The sequence below is a fragment of the Peromyscus eremicus genome, chromosome 1 (assembly GCF_949786415.1).
Source record: "Peromyscus eremicus chromosome 1, PerEre_H2_v1, whole genome shotgun sequence".
Lineage (NCBI taxonomy): Eukaryota > Metazoa > Chordata > Mammalia > Rodentia > Cricetidae > Peromyscus > Peromyscus eremicus.
In genome coordinates, this window is record NC_081416.1 from 169435761 (window position 1) to 169453602 (window position 17842).

General features: G+C 40.8%; 2 long non-coding RNA genes across 2 annotated transcripts; one reads left to right on the forward strand and one right to left on the reverse strand.

Annotated features, from left to right (window-relative positions):
- Positions 1 to 1940: 1940 nt before the first annotated feature.
- On the reverse strand, positions 1941 to 14020 carry LOC131925344 (uncharacterized). The gene is made up of 3 exons (XR_009383226.1): positions 13970 to 14020; positions 5158 to 5214; positions 1941 to 2047 (listed from the first exon to the last, which is right to left on the reverse strand). It is a non-coding gene; the product is annotated as an uncharacterized LOC131925344 (long non-coding RNA).
- Positions 11677 to 17135, forward strand: LOC131925351 (uncharacterized). Its single transcript, XR_009383228.1, has 3 exons — positions 11677 to 14362; positions 15329 to 15402; positions 17027 to 17135. It is a non-coding gene; the product is annotated as an uncharacterized LOC131925351 (long non-coding RNA).
- Positions 17136 to 17842: the final 707 nt, after the last annotated feature.

Genomic DNA, 17842 nt, shown 5'->3' on the forward strand with positions numbered 1-17842 from the left:
GAAAAATTTTGAACATGGTAAGAAGCAGCCATGAGAAAATTAGTGACCATTGTAGTGTTTAGTACTCTGCTTGTATTGGTTAGTGTTAATGAGAGAGACAGAGAGATTGGAACTTGTTTTTAATTCTCATAACCTGAGATAAGCTTTATCAGAGACAGATTATTATAAGGCACCTGTTTCCTTTACTAGTTTGGCATCCAGGAGACACAGGTGATCAATTGTTGAGAGCATTTAACAGTGATAGACTGTTACATTAGAGTCTGTTTTTGTAGAGCCCAGACACTTTTAGGTCTGGGGGTGTAAATACCTTTTAGCTGTTGCAGTTTCTTATTTGATGATCTCTGGACTCCAGTTCTGTGGTGGTCCAAAGCAGCCATTAGCTGAGCAGTTAATTAGAAGAGGGAACTGGGAAGAGAAAAGCTTGTGGTGCATGAGAACTTGTTTCTGTGGAATTAGGGACAGGGCAGAGATCAGGGCCCTGTCTGTGTGCATGAGGAGGAGAAGCACTGCTGACAGGTCTGGAGTGAGGCACATGGAGGGAGCAATGAAATGAAAGTTCCTACCTTAGCTGCAAAATCTTTTCCCATTAAGTAACCCTGAAAGTGCAATTAAGTCTGGTGAGGTGGGTAAGGCTGTCCCCCTACCCTGACAATAGGGAAATGAGGAGAGGTGAGTCCAAAACTCCCAGGACTGCATTAATGGCTCTGGTATCCAGAAGGAAAGAAACCATGCTGCATTCTTGGTTCCCTGGAAGCGAACCTGTGGCCAAGCCTAGGTCTGCTGGAGGTCTTAGCTTGATGCTCCCATGCCCCTTGGTGCCTGGGGCAGTCAGCTGACCGGCTGTCTTTCTGGGTAGCACTTTGAACAAGGCTCAATTGATGGCCTGGCAGGGCACTTACTAGCCTGCATGGCCTCCCTCCCCCCACCCCCTCCCCACACTTTAAACAGGGACCCAATGGCTTTCGGGAGACAGCGTGTGCCAGCACTTGGCAATTCTGTTCTTGGGCTTTTTTTCTCTCCTTGTACACCTTAAATGCCACAGCTGAAACTTCTGCCTGTGGGGTCAGGAGCCTTGCTCTGCAGATGCTTAAGTTTTAAGTTATGTTGGGGAGGTCTGGGGGACAAGAGACAGATTTTACTCTGTGTCTTGAGTTTTTTTGAGGTCTGCTAGCTTGAGGACAGCTTTTGGAAGACCCGCCAGGAGGTAGGATGTAAACTGGTCTCTGGCTAAAGAGCCATCCTGATTACGGTAAACTTATTTACCTGGATCCTACCCTGCTTTCAGACCCATCTGTGCTTCTCAGGGCAGCTTGAGAATGAGTGGGAGGAGTTAAGGTGAGTTAAAGCCTGCCCAATACTGGAGAGCGGAAAGCAGAAGTCAGACAGAAGTGGTTGTACATGGCAGGGAAAGAATCAGAAATGGAGAAGGAGAAGGGTTCAGTTTCAGTAGTAAGCTTGGGAATAAGGTAACTTTTCATTTGCCTGTTCACTGGCCGAAGTTAGATAATTCCCGTGAAATATTGGGGTGGAAACAGGCAAATTTACTGGTATCTGGGGATATTTAAGGCATTTGCCAGAGGAGGAATGGAACCATGAGAAGGAAGGCCCTGTCCCATGGCTGCAGTGCCAAGAGAGAAAAATAAAAAGTTAAAATAACAAACGTGATCCCAGGCTCCTATTTCAAGCGTCCTTGAGAATAGGCAGTCTGTGGACCAGCATTAACAGCACAAATTACCCAAACCGTTGTCACGATAAGGGTAAGGGCTGAGCATATGTACCAGAGTACCCCTGGGGGCCCAGACAGCATCCAATACTTTGTCAAGATTGAATGTGTCATAGTATGCAGCCAAGGACCCCCTGGGTATCCGGTGTGAAGAATATAGCTCAGGCTGCAGTCATGGGAAATGGCGGGGGTCAGAAAGGGGAAAAACTCACCAATCTGGTTGGCGGGTGTGGTGTGTGGATCCAGTGGCTGGGCAAACGAGACAGCGGATTGGGCAGTCGCAGGTCCTTGGTATCAGTTTCTGACAACGCTCAGCCCTGGATGCTGTGTGAGCAGAATTTCCCATTCGAGTCACAGCACCAATGGAAGGATGATAAATGGCACTGGTTGCGGTGCTGGTTACCACGTGGAAAGGTCATGGTCACGACAGAGCCCAGTCCTAGTTTCCAGAGCTTTATTAGGAGGCAAAGCAGGGGTACAGAAAGAGAGGAGAGCCAGGCCTGGGAGGAGGGAGCAGAGAGGGAACAGAGAGAGAGGGTGGGGGTCTGCATCCGGCTTTTAAGGTGGGTATGTAATCGCCAGCACCCCAGATGATGTAAGACGCAAGACCCTGAGCTGCACATGTACAGCTCCTTCATCATTGTTTTTTGAGACAAGGTCTTTCTTTGTAGCCTTGGCTCACCTGGAACTTGCTACATAGATGTTGGGCCTTGAACTCATATAGATCATAAAGGCATGACTCTCTATGCCTCCAAAGTTTTAGCATACATGAGTGCTGCATCTACATCACCATGTTTCTTTCTCCCCCTGCAACTCCTCTCCTGTCCCTCCTCCATATCAAATTCATGACCTCTTTAATTATTGTTACATAATCCACTTTTAAAATTGTTATTATTATTATTATTGTGTATGTGTGCATGCTTATGTGAATGCAGGTGCCCACAGAGGCCAGAAGCATCAGATCCCCCAGGAACTGGAGTTGTAGGCAGCTGAAACCTGCCCCATGTGTGGGCTGGGAATTGAACTGGGGTCCTCTGTAAGAGCAGTACCAGCTCTCAACTATTGAGCCATCTCTCTGGTCCCCAAAGCCCTGTCTTAAAAACAAAAAAGCAGGTCTGATCATGTCTCCACCCTTTGATTTTTGGACAAGAGTTTTAGCGTTGGGCAGGCCACACTGTTGGGACACCTATGGTATCCAGTCCCCATGTATTTCGTTGTTTGACCTTGGTGCATCTGGGCTGTTGCTGACACACCAGCTTCATGACTGGCTGAAGCCCAGATGCCTCCTCTCTGCCCTCTGGTTTGTCTGTTTTTCTCATAGCACTTAGATCTACCTGAAGTAAGAACATACATTGAACTTTTTATCTGAATTTTAGAAAATTTGCACATGCATGATGAGATGTTTGGGAGATGAGGTTCAATTCTAAACTGTTGTATGATATTTTTGTGTGTGTTCTGACAAATAAAGCTGGCCTGAAGATCAGAGGGCAGAGGTAGCCACTAGTTAACCATAGAGGCCAGGTAGTGGTGGCTCATACCTTTAATCCTAGCACTTGGGAAGAGGAAACAGGAAGATCAGGAGTTCAAGGCCACCCTGGGCTATACAAGATTGATCCAGTCTAAAAGAGAAACAGCAGGGCTGGAGAGATGGCTCAGAGCTTAAGTGCACTAATTCCCAGCAACTACATGGTGACTCACAACCATCTATAATGAGATCCAGTGCCCTCTTCTGGCATGCAGGCAGAACACAGTGTACATAATAAATAAATCTTTTTTAAAAAGATTTATTTATTTATTATGTATACAACATTCTGCCTTGATGTAACCTTGCAAACCAGAAGAGGGCACCAGATCTCATTATAGATGGCTGTGAACCATGTGGGTTCACATGTGGGTGCCAGGAATTGAACTCAGGACCTCTGGAAGATCAGTCAGTGCTCTTAACCTCTGAGTCATCTTTCCAGCCCCATAAATAAATCTTTAAGGAAAAAAAAAAAGAGAGAGAAACAGAGCTGGTGGTGGTGCTGCACACCTTTGAACCCAGCACTAGGGAGGTGGAGACAGGATCTCCGAACCATTCAGTCTTGAGTATTCATAGAGACAACATGTCCTATTTGGTCTGAGATTTTGTAGAGGTTAAGAAGTCTCTGGTGGCTGGCTGCTCAGTTTCTCTGATGTTTCAGCTTTCACCTTAATATCTGACTCCGGGTTTTTATTTAATAAGATTAATTAGAATTGTGCTCCATCTAGTGTCCAACTTTTGGGGCACTTATTCTCAAAAAAGGCACTTGCTGTGGCTTTGCAGCCACTGGCACACACTGGAGCTCCATGCAGAGGCTCCTGCTGGAATCACTGCCTCACCGGCTAGGTTTTCCTTTCTTTTTCCTCAAGCCCTCTGAGTGAATTTGGGGTTTTTCTGTTGCAGCCTCTCTACAGCAAACTCCACAGGCACTAGGGCTCCTTTGAATTGCCCCCTCCCCGTCCCCCTCCAGATGGCTAGCTCTTTGGCTTCCTCTCTCCCGGTGGGTTGTGGGTTTTCCCTGGACCCCCTCCTTGGGTTGCTGCCACACTAGGGAAGCTGCCTTGACTCCCACTCTGGCTTCTACTCTTCTACACAGCAGCAGTCAGGCTTACACTTCACCATCATCTTCACCGTCATTATCAGCAGATTTGGTGAGACAATTGGTAATTCTTAAAGTGGGAAATTAGTTAAAAGAGAATTCTTTTCCCACATTAAAAATGGAAAATAGCCAAGTGGTGGTGGTGCATGTCTTTAATCCCAGCACTTGGGAGGCAGAGCCAAGCGGATCTCTGTAAGTTTGAGTCTGGTCTACAGAGCGAGCTCCAGGACAGGCACCAAAACTACACAGAGGAAAAAAAAATCCCCAAAAAACAAGAAAAAGGGAAATACTATTACAATGGAGGGAGTAAGAATCATCTCTTTATGATTATGCAATGCATGGTTTAAAAAAGGAACAATTAAATGAAGGGATATTCAACTTAACCGGGATTGACATGTTTATTGTCATTTTGATAATCTTTATTGTCGGTCTGATATTTCTTGGTTTATCTCTAAAAAAGTTGGTTGATGTGAATACCAAGATACAGGTCTTTGAAAAACTTATTAAAATGGATCATAGAGATATTCAGACCCAGACAGGAATTTAAAGAAGAACCAATCTCACCATTACATTATAAAGTTAGAGAGGAACAGCCCAAGGTTATCAAACAACTAACCTTAATTTACCCAGACACCTTACAGGAACTGCCAAATAACAGATATCCCAAGGCTATATAAGAGTTAACTGGATTCTTGTGGAAATGTTAGATTTAAGGAGATTTAAGAAAGCAATAGTTTCATATGATATGCATTCACCTTTTGTGAAGCAGATATTAAATTCATAGTCAACTAGTAACAGAATTGTCCCACAAACCTGGAGAGACTTGATTACAGCAGTATTGGAGCCTGGTCCTCAGTTACAATGGAAGACCTGGTGGAAAGATGAAGCTAAGATCATTGAACAATGAAGTAGGGCTAGAGGTATGGAAATCTCCCAAGAACAACTTCTTGGAGAGGGTGATTATGCTGATGTACATAAACAGTCTGTATATGATGACAACACCCTGGCTCTATGCCATGCAGCAGCTTTGAATCCTTGAGACAGAATTGAAGAAGTAGGAAAGAAAACTGAGTCATTTACTAAAGATATTCAGGACCCAAAAGGAGCCTTCATTGTTTTTTGTTGTTGTTTGTTTGTTGTTTGTTTTGTTTTCTTCTTACAAAGATTGACCTTAGCTGTAAATAGAATGATACCAAATTCAGAAGTTAGACAAATACTAATTGAATCTTTAGCTTTTGAAAATGCTAATTCACAATGCAAAAGGGTATTTAGGCCTTTAAAGGCAAGATCAGCACCCATAGAGGAATGGATCCAACAGGGCATTCCTAGAAACAAAAGGCCACTCCATTCTCGAATATGTAGAGAGTGTGGCAAGGCAGATGTTGGGCCAATGAATACAGATCAACAAGATAGACAGGTAACCCTTTGCGGTCGGAGAATGCCTTGGGGGGGGGAGCTTCTAACAGGCTCCTTTGTCACTTCCTGTCATGGGGGAAACTCCTTCCCAGAGAAATTAAAGGACCTAATGTCAATTGTAAAAAACCATACTGCTCTGGATGATAGAGCAGCTTTAGAAGATGAAACAGAAATTTCAGGAGAAAACATAAATCAAAATTGATAAAGATCAGATTTGAACAAGAGGGACCTCTTGATTAGAAGAGGTGATAGTTCATCAAACAGTCTGACGACTCAATCTAAATTAACTTATAAAAATAACAAATGCTTTTCATTTGATCAGATATAATTTGCCAAAAGGGAACCTCCCCAAGGTTAGGGTTGGAGCAGGGTTTTGTTTTTGTCATTCCAGAAAAATAAAAAGAACCATTTTGAGGAATTTAAAGACTTTTGGACAAATAAGCATCCAAAGGAGAAGGAAAAATTACCAAGTAAAGGAATGATCTGACCTAATGACTCTGAAGTCTCCAAAAAGATAATGGGAGCCCACAACTGTAGGGGGTAGCTGTTCCAGCTTTGACCTGGAAGTACTACCCCCAGTGAGGCTTCTGGTAACAGTCACACCTACCCATGGCCTGCCCCTGAGGCGGGGCCGAGATAGGAGCCCTTAAGACCTGAGAAATGGATGTACTGGCTCTCTTGGTTCCTGGTAATCCTGGATGCTGGATGGTAGATTGAGCAGAGTTCTCCAGAGAACACCACTGGACTGCACTTCACCTCTCCCGGACCCTGTAACCTATCACTTTACTTGTAAGTTACTCCCCAAAACAATCCTCCCTTTTAACTACATGGAGTTGCCTTATATTTCTACTAATATCTGGCACTCACATGAGGCAAACTCCAAAGGCCTGGGTGGCTTCCACCCTTAGCCTCCTCTGTGGCTGCTATGGCTTGCTTTCCACACTTACCGCACTTCCCTGTGTTTTTAAAAATTCCTGCCCCTCCTGGGGACCAAGCACTTACCCATTCAGCCCATAACCTCCTGGTAATATTCCTTCCTTTCCCTTCCTTCCTACTTCCCAGCTTGCAGGCACTGGCACTGCCTGCTGAGTTCCATATAACCAGGGAAGCACCTCCACGGTTCCATTCCTGAAGAAAGGGAACAGCTAAGTCCAGTCTCAGTCGTCCCCCCCGCCCCCCGCAAGGGCAAGCTTAGGCCCCAGACTGGTGAAAAGCTGCTGTGAGTGAGGCATCCTCGCTTCCCTGCATGCTGCTCTCCACCCTAGCCCAAGGCTTCCACAGCCTCACCTGGTTAAAATAGACACTGCACCAATCCCCTGGCTGGCTCCCTGAGGGTGCTGCTTCCGTGGCTGCAAAGGCGCTGGGAGGGGCTTGGAGCCGCAGCTTCTGGCCGTCATCCTTGTGGCCTGGAGCTTTCTGTGCCCTGAGCTCAGGCCACTCAACCCCACACACCCTACGCTGCCTCATGCATACTCCGCTCCCACCTGCAGCTGCCAGAGCCTTCAGCAGGACCTGTCTAAGAGCTACACCAGTGGCACCTGCTGGCCAAAAAGTTCTACTACACCCCAGAAAACATTGAAAGTATGGTAAGATAAGCAAGCCAGTGTTTTATTTCGGGTAAGAGTACTTGACAATTTTATACCTTGAAACTGACTAACAAATTTTGAGTAACTCTTATAATATGGCCGAAAACATTACTTCACAAGAATTTAAAAACTGTTTTGCCTGTAGATGAATGACATTTTCCTGGAAATACATGACCTTCCTAAGGCAGGCCTGTACCATTTTGGCATTTACTGTAATAATTCACACAGCATCCAAATACTGGTTTAATAATAATAACAAAGATGAATCATTATTGGGACTGATACAGGCTTTAAAAGATAGCAATGAAAGCTTACATAAAAAGAATCTTTCTCTGGAATCTGCTAACAAGGATTTATAGGATAGTAATGAATATTTATAAAACTGGCTTCTTAGTTTGGAATCTGCTAACTCAATACAAGAACCTTAGTCCATTAATAATAAATGTATAGCCAAAATTGATTTTATTGATAATAAATATGAATATTTAATGGACAGAACAATAAATCTCCAGGGTGAAGTTGTAGCTACTCAGACACTATATAAGGAAGAAAGATTATCATTAGCTGATAAGGTCTATGGAGTCATGTGTTTCAGGAGAACATAAAAAGTTGCATGAATCCATAAGAAATCTGGAATCCTGGCCGGGTGGTGGTGGTGCACGCCTTTAATCCCAGCACTCGGGAAGCAGAGCCAGGCGGATCTCTGTGAGTTTGAGGCCAGCCTGGGCTACCAAGTGAGTCCCAGGAAAGGCGCAAAGCTACACAGAGAAACCCTGTCTTGAAAAACCTAAAAAAAAAAAAAAAAAAAGAAATCTGGAATCCCTTGCAAGAGAGGAAGTTCACTCCCTAGAACAGACCCTAGGTGCTCATTTGCAAGCCCTAGAAGAAACTCTCAATAAACATGACAAGGGACCTAATAAGCAGAAGGGCAAGACCATACAGCTTGTAACATCTCCAAATGGCTCTCATACAATGGTTTATCCTGTCATCATCCATGAGAGACCAGCAGATGACACACATCCTAAGCCATATATGGCATATACATTACAACCAATTTCAATAAGGGACTTTTAAAAATATGAAGGAAGCAATAGTTACATATGGGATACACTCAACATATATAAGACAGATGTTAAATTCATGGTCTACCTCACATAGAATCATTCCAGATGACTGGCATCAGTTAATTTCAGCTATTCTAGAATATAGCCAGCAGTTACAGTGGAAAAGCTGGTTGAGAGAAGAGGCAAGAAATTTAGAGCAAAAAGGTAAACTCAGAGGTTTTGAGATCTCCCAAGATCAAATTCTTGGTGAGGGACATTTTGCTGACAGGAATGTACAAGCCACTTATGATGAACATACAATATCCCTGTGCCATATAGCAGCTCTAAATGATTGGGAAAAAATTCCAGAACCAGGAAAACCAACTGAGATATACATGAAGATATTCCAGGGACCACAAGAACCTTTCACTGATTTTTTACAAAGACTGACCACAGCTATAACGAAAGCTGTGCCAGATAAAGAATTAAGAAAAGTACTAATTGAGTCCTTGGCATTTGACAATGCTAATACAGAATGAAAAATAATACTTACACCATTAAAGGTGAGATCAGTGCCTTTGGAAGAATAGATTCAGTATACTAATTGTGTTGAGTCTCTTAATGATAGTGACGAGGCTTGCAGAGGAGAGGCAAATCCCAGACGTGAAAGAAGGCCCTGTGGTACCAAATGTTTTAAATGTGGTACACCAGGTCATAAAAGTAAAAACTGCATATGGGGAACTCCTAGACATAATACTCCTTCTAGAAATAACCTAAACAGGAGACCCCAACCTTCTGGATTATGTAGAAGATATGGCAAAGGCTGTCATTAGACCAATGAGTGCAGATCAATAATAGATATATGAGGCAACCCTTTACTAGCAGGAAATGCCACAGGGGGCCTCTTGCAGGTCACAAAATTGAACATGGTCCAAACATTTCCAGCCACTGTGGAGGAATTTCTCTCCAGCACAATTAAATAAACCAATGCCTAATGTAAAGAATGATACTGCACTGGATAATAGAACGGCTATGTTAGATGAATCAAAAATTCCAAATAACACAATAAAATGAATATTTTGGCAGACTTCCATAAATGAACAAAGACCAAAGCTTAAAATTCGAATTAATGGCCTTGTTCTGGAGGGCCTGTTAGACATGGGTGTGGATGTGACTATAATTACACCAAAATCATGGCATTCGAATTGGCCTCTTCAAGAGGTAGATATCCAATTTTTAGGGATTGAAACCCTATTTCAGATAAAACAGAGTTCAAGGTGGGTTGAATGCATAGGGCCAGAAAGACAGAGAGGAAGGCTGAAGCCATATGTAGCAAATGTAGTAGTGAATCTTTGGGGCAGAGATCTGTTACAACAGTGCAATACCCAGATTAAAATTCCTACACTATCAGTAAAGGAATACAGACCAATGCATGTTTCTAGGAATAATATCATAACATGCTATAAAAAAAAAACCCAGTCACCAACCATTCAGGCTGTACATAAACAGAGCACAACTGCTGTTGAACTCTCATAAGTACCAATGGCCTTACCTTTAAAATGGCTAACTAAATAAACCTGTCTGGGTTGGACAATGGCCTTTGACAAAAGAGAAGCTACAAGATTTAGAACAGCTGGTTCAAGAACAGTTAAATGCTCAACACATTGAAGAATCTACCAGCCCTTGGAATTTTCCTGTATTTGTTATTTTTAAAAAGGTCTGGTAATTAGAGAATGCTGACAGATCTAAGAGCTATTAATAAAGTAATTCAGCCCATGGGCTCCCCACAGACTGGGATGCCCTTGCCCTCTCTGCTACCTAAAGAATGGCCTATAATATTTATTGACTTAAAAGACTGTTTCCTTACCATACCTTTACAAGAAAATGACAGAGAAAAATTTGCCTTCACAGTACCTAAGTATAACAATTTCCAGCCAGTCAAGAGATATCAATGGAAGGTCCTCCCACGGGGAATGTTAAACAGCCCTACCCTGTGCCAATACTTTGTGCAAAAACCATTGGAGATAATTCATGTGAAGTTTACGCAATCCATAATTTATCATTCTATGGATGATACCCTATTAGCTGATCCAAAGCTAGGCACATTAGAAAGCATGCTTGAAGAAGTTAAAAAAAAATTTGCCTTGCTGGGGACTGCAAATTGCTCCTGAAAAAAATACAAAGAGGAGACTCTATTAATTACTTATGATATAAGATAGAGCTACAAAAAAATTAGATCCCAAAAGGTCCAACTAAGAAGAGATCAATTGCAGACTCTTAATGATTTTCAAAAATTGTTAGGAAGCATTTCCAACTTACTGGGTATCATGGGAATACCCAAAGATAGACTACAAAATTTGGATAATACTCTAAAAGACACAAAGAATTAAATAGTCCAAGAGAATTATCAGCTGAAGCTGAGAAGGAATTAGCTCTAGTAGAAAAGACAATTTGAGAAGCACATGTGGATTGTGTGAATCCAGACCTTCAATGCATTCTGGTCATATTCCCCTACAGACATTCCCACAGGTATTTTGATGCAGAGGGACAATATTATATTGAAATGGATATTTCTACCACATAAACCAAATAAGTTAACGATTTATATAGAAAATATCTCTAATTTAATTCAAAATGGAAAATTAAGACTTTGCCAGTTGACAGGAATGGACCTAGAAGAAACTGTAATACCTTTAACTAATGAGAAAATTTCCTCACTATGGAAAGATTATGAATTCTGGCAGAGAGCCTGCAGTAACTCTTTGGGAGAGATTAACCACTGTTATCCCAAAAGCAAGAGAATAGAATTCATAAAGATGACTGAATGTGTCCTTCCTCACTCACATTGTATGACAAAAGCCAATTTCTGGAGTCCTCACATTCTATACTGATGCAAATAAATCTGGGAAAGGAGGATACAAATCAGGAGACTTAAGTAAAGTAGTTCAAAGTCCATACAGCTCTGTACAAAAGGCAGAACTGTATGCCATTCTTATGGTACTGATGGACTTCACAGAACCCCTCAATATAGTCACTGACTCTCAATATGCAGAGAGAGTTGTTTTACATATTGAAACTGCTGAATTTATTCCTCATAATACAGAATTAACTTCATTATTCATAGTTTCAGGAAATCATCAGAAATAGGGAACATCCTATCTCTCTCTCTCTCTCTCTCTCTCTCTCTCTCTATATATATATATATATATATATATATATATATATATATATACACACACACACACACACACACACACACACACACACACACACACACATCAGATCCCATACAGGTCTGCCAGGACTTCTAGCACAAGGTAATGATGAGATTGATCAGTTACTAATAGGTAACATGCTAGAAGCCTCAGTATTTTATAAGAAACACCATGTAAATAGCAAAGGTTTGAAGAAGGATTTCTCCATCACTTGGCAACCAGCCAAGGATATTGTAAAAAAAAAATGTCCTACTTGTTCTTTCTATAACCAAACTCCATTAACTGCAGGGAGGAATCCAAAAAGTATACAAAGAAATGAAATTTGGCAGATGGATGTGTTTCATTTCACAGAATTTGGAAGATTAAAGTATGTACACCATACCATTGACACCTATTCAGGAATTCAGTGGGCAACTCCTATGAGTTCTGAAAAGGCTGAATCTGTGATTATATACCTATTATAAGTTACGGCCATCATGGGAATACCTGTACAAATTAAGACAAACAATGCCCCAGCATATGTCTCCAATAAAATGAGACAGATTTTTGCTTATTACAATATAAAGCATGTTACAGGTATACCACACAATCCCACAGGCCAAGCAGTCATAGAAAGATCCAATCTAACTTCAAAGGATATGCTAAATAAACAGCAACAGGTAACAATGACTCCTAGAAATAGATTTGCATAGTGCTTTATTAACCTTGAATTTTCTCAATGCTGATGAGAAAGAAACAACCAGCTGCGGAGAGACATTGGACAACAGACAAAACTTCTGAGCTAAATCAACCAGTTTATTTCAAAATGTGTTAACCTCAGAATGGAAACCAGGATACGTCCTACCTTGGAGAAGGGGTTTTGCTTTTGTTTCTGCAGGAGAAGAAGCTATGAATACCAACAAAATTAATAAAATTTCAATTCAAACAGGAGAAACCCTTTGCTGAGGAGAAGTAAAAGCTCATTTACCAATGTGACATCTCTACAAGTTATAAGAAAAATTTAACAAAAAAAGGTTGGGGTAGGGTTCTGTTTTTGTCCTTCTAGGATAATGGAAATATCCATCTTCCAGAAATCACAAGGCCTTGGATATCCAGACATCTACAGCAGAAAGAAAGAATCTGTTTTACCAATCTACACAGGGTAAAATCTCGCTGCTTAACATCTATATCTCTTTAAATCTAGAAAAGTTGTGGTTCTGATTCAATTATATACCAAGCTGGCTTTAGAGTTGGAATTGGCTCACTCCTTCTCTAAAACCAAGCATATTGCTAAAAGAAAAAGGTTCAGAGATTCTGTCTCATATCACAAGAGCTATCTGGTGTGGGACAGAAGAAAAACAATAAAAAGGGACCATTGTCTTCAAGTTCTAATTCTTTCCATGTTGACTCTTGATTTCTCAGAATCCTTTTTTACGTATCATGTCATCTTCAAATCCATACTTTCCACTTTGATATTAATAATGTTCAAGTTTTTCACAGTAAAAAATAAGTTTTTCCAATGGCAATCTCTGAAGTCTCCAGAAGAAAGGTGGGCCCCACAACAACAACTCTACCCAATCCAGAATGATACTATGGTACTCATCATCATACTACACTTCTAGCCAGGATCTCAGACAACCTTACCCATTACTCTGAGACTGGCTGCATAATCTACATTTAGTCTAACTGAGACTTAACTTTCTGAGCTTTCTTACAGGACCCCACAGAGATACCATCACCCCTTGAACAGCAGGAAGCAATTCTAAGAAAACGATGCCACTTTTTTCCAAAGGTTTCATGTTACTGAGGTTTATGGGTAATGGTTATAGGGTTGAGGGTGGAAGAAAACATTGGACTCAGTATTCCTCTTAAGAAAAGAAAAAAAGGGGAATGGATAGGTATAGGATATTAAGATATATTATTATATATACTAGTAAACTAACCTAGTAAAATATCAGCCTTAGATAATCAAACTGTTATGAATTCTTGTATATTGATACAAATACAGAACCATATTTGTTGTAATGTACATATATTTCTACTTTTATTTGAAATGCTTTATGTATTGATACAAATGTAAACTTATATTTGTCATTCTGTATGTATGGTCTACCTCTGTTTAGGATATTTGGTATATTGATATATATTTAGAAATATTGTCATATTGCATATTGTACTATACATTTCCACCACTGCTTTAGCTATTTTGTGTATTGTCACAATTTTGAGGTCATTGTCCTTTTACTGTACATTTGCTTACAGACTGTTTAACCTGTTTACGTGAAGCCTTAGTCCTTAGGTTATCTAGGTAGGTAAGACTTACAGATTTATAGTCACCTATGCTTGTCATCTCTATAGTTATGTTAGTTAGGTTCTCCAGACTTACAGAAACATGTGTCAGATGGATAGGTAGTCTTCAAACACTTCATAGACCTGGGGAATATAGCATTTAAATGTTTTGATAACTTGGAATTCTGTTGACGTGAGACACAATTGCTCCTGGCAGCACCATTCTGATCCCAGGAGAATGTTGGGCTTCTGAGACATTTCCGTTTGGAAGTTTGTCTTTGCCTTGACACAAAACGGCCTACTGGTTGAAGAACTGCCCTTGCCTCGACTGCTGATAGTAAAATGGTCTGACAGATACTCTAGGCCTGTAGCCAATTTGAATGCACCAGCGATGCTGAGAAACTTTAGGTGACTGTCCAGGCTGCCAGCTGTCTCTGTCTACTCTCAAAAGACTCCCAAAAGTTGCTTTCATCCTTCTCCCATTTCTCAGGTATTATTATATTCCTTCTCAGGTCTTTGATGGGATTGAAGACTAACAGTTATAGTTACAATCTTCTTGTATCTTAGCTAGAACATATTAAGTATTAGATTCAGGTTCTTTAGGATAGGACACCTTTTGGAATGATCTCTGTAATGTGCCATTTACCTATGCTCCAGACTTCTCTGGATTTTAATATGTGTCTCTTGTTTGATATTGTTTGTGTTGGTTGTAGTTCCATTTTGTCTAGGTCATTATCCCTTATTCCTCCTGGACAATATTTGATAATCATTCTTATTGTGTATAGTTTTGTATTAGGTTAGAACTTTCTTATTTAGACAAAAGGGGGAGATGTGTAGTGGGTAGCTGTTCCAGCTTTGACCTGGAAGTACTACCCCCAGTGAGGCTTCTAGTAACTGTCACATCTACCCATGGCCTGCCCCTGAGGTGGGGCCATAATGGGAGTCCTTAAGAACTGAGATCCAGATTTCTAGCTCTCTTGGTTCCTGGTAATCCTGGATGCTGGATGGTAGACTGAGCAGAGTTCTCCAGAGAACACCACTGGACTGCACTTCACCTCTCCTGGACCCTGTAACCTATCACTTTACTTGTAAGTTACCCCACAAAATAAATCTCCCTTTTAACTACGTGGAGTTGCCTTAATATTTCTACCAATACACAACAATGATTCCACCTGGACTATAGTAACATCATTAAGCTGACAAACACCACCTAAAGATCAGCTTTGGACTACAAACTGCTCAGGACAATTTCAAGGTGGCTGACTGAGATGGTCCAGCCTCACAGACTACTCTAGCCAGGACTTGAGATAAACCCTGCACTTTCCCATTACACAGAGACCGGACCACAAATGATACAACTAGCTCTCCCAGGACCTGACAATTATTACAGTTTTTGGTTGTGAGCCTAGCCTTTAACGGCTGAGCCATCTCTCCAGCCCTACAGTTTTTTTTTCAGAGTTTCCTAAGGATTATGTTACCCCCAGACAGCAGGAAGTAATTTTAAGAACACAACACCCACATTCCCAAGAGGTGGGTTGGGTGGGTTTTGGTCATATAGTGTGTTATAGATATTTGTTATTGTTCAGGGGGGTTGGTTACACGTTGTTATTGGTAATGTTTTTTTTTAACAACTAAACAAAGGCTATTAGATTTAGGGATCTCATTTTAAAAAGAAAAAGGGGGTATAGATATAGGATAAAGAGGTAGATTATTTAATCTACTTTTAAAAAGCAACTACTAGTTTTAAATATTTACATTGGCTTGAATTTTTGTTTATTGATACAAATTTGAGGTTAGTTTTGTTATACTGTATACATGTTATAGAAATGATAGGATAAAAAGGTAGATTATTGAATCTACTTTTAAACCAAAAAAGCAACTACTAGTTTTAAATATTTTACATTGTTATGGATTTTTGTATATTGGTACAAATTTAAGATTATTTTTCTTAGAATATACTGTACATATAATTCTACTCTTGTTCAAGGTATTGTATCTATACAGATCATTTAGCAATGTTATGTAAATTTCTAGTCCTTGAAATTTATTATTACAAACTATTTAGGATAATAAAGAAATGCAGGGGGGCTGGAGAGATGGCTCAGAGGTTAAGAGCACCAACTGCTCTTCCAATGGTCCTGAGTTCAATTCCTAGCAACCACATGGTGGCTGACAACCATCTGTAATGAGATCTGGTGCCCTCTTCTGGCCTGTAGGGATACGTGCACACAGAACACTGTATACATAATAAATAAATAAATCTTTAAAAAAAAAAAAGAAATGCAGGTTAGTAGTTACTTACCTATTACTATTGTAGTCATGTTTGATATGTTTTCAAGATCAGACAGAGATATATTTCAGATAGGCAAGTGATCTTCAAACACTTCGGAGATCTACAGGATATGGCATTTAAGATGTCTTGATAACATAAGGTTCTTTTTTCTTTTCTTATGACAATGAGATATGTCTGTTCCTGGCCGCATTTATCTACCTCAATAAGATGATGTGCATCAAGAAACTCCATATGGAGTTTAGTTTCTTTGTGGCAAAAGTTAGCCACTGGGCAAGAAAATGCTCTTGCCTCCACTGCTGACAGTATACTGTCCAAATGGGACAAGCAGAACAGTCTTTCAAAAACCCTGTTTCACAGAACAGTCTGTTGGATATGCTAGGCCTGTAGGCAGAAGATGGATGCCCCAACATTGCAGAGGAACCTTGGGTGGCTGTCCAGGAAGTCAGCTATTTCTGTCATTTCTTAATTTTGGAAGTTGTTTGCTCTGCACTTCCTGTTTACTCAGGTAATATTAGATCCTTCTCAGGTCTCTGATGGAGTTGAAGACTAGATAGTTATAGTTTTCCTTGTTGCCAGTCTGCGAAATGAACCTCACAAAAGAACTGTCAAGTGTATAAGGTTGAGAGACATAAAAAGATAGTTTTGGGTTGGTAATGCAAGTTAGGATAGAAAGTGAATTAGGTACAATACTTTGGACTCACCAAGATAGGATAGATAATGGAGTATTTTCCCTGAATTTGTTAAATGTTAATGGACTAGACATTGTTAATGTAATTATTTCCTGTATATTTTTGTATATAGTTATTGTACTTAGTGTATATAGTTTTACTATGTTAGTTAAAACCTTTACTTTTTGTTTAGACAAAAAGGAGGAAATGGCCAGGTTTTGATGGTGCATGCCTTTAATCCCAGCACTTGGGAGGAAGAGGCAGGTAGATCTCTGTGAGTTCGAGGCCAGCCTGGTCTACAAGGTGAGTTCCAAGACAGTCAGAGCTACACAGAGAAACCCTGTCTCCAAAAAAAAGTAGCAGGGGAGGGGAGGGGAAATGTTGTGTGATATTTTGTTTGTGTTCTGACAAAGTTTGCCTGGAGATCAGAGGGTGGAGCTAGCCACTAGTTAACCATAGAGGCCAGGCAGGGGTGACATACAACTTTAATCCTAGCACTTGGGAAGAGGAAACAGGAAGATCAGGAGTTCAAGGCCACCCTGGGCTGTACTAGATTGAACCAGTCTAAAAGAGAAATAGAACCAGGCGGTGGTGGTGCAGGCCTTTGATCCCAGCACTAGGGAGGTAGAGACAGGAATATAAGGTGGGTGGAGACAGAATCTCTGGCCCATTCAGTCTGAGGATTTGTAGAGGTAAGAAGTTTCTGGTGGTTGGCTGCTCTGTTTCTCTGATCTTTCAGCTGTCACCATTGATATCTGACTCTGGGCTTTTATTATAAAGACTAATTAGATTCATGCACCACTAAACCCCAAACTTATATTCCACATGTATCTATAGATAGCCTGAAGATAGTCTTTTTTTAATTATTATTTTTATTTTACATGCATTGATGTTTTCCTTCCATGTATGTCTGTGTGAGGATTCTGATCCCCTGGAATTTGAGTTACAGACAGTTGTGAGCTGCCATGTGGGTGCTGGGAATTGAACCAGGGTCTTTTGGAAGAGTAGC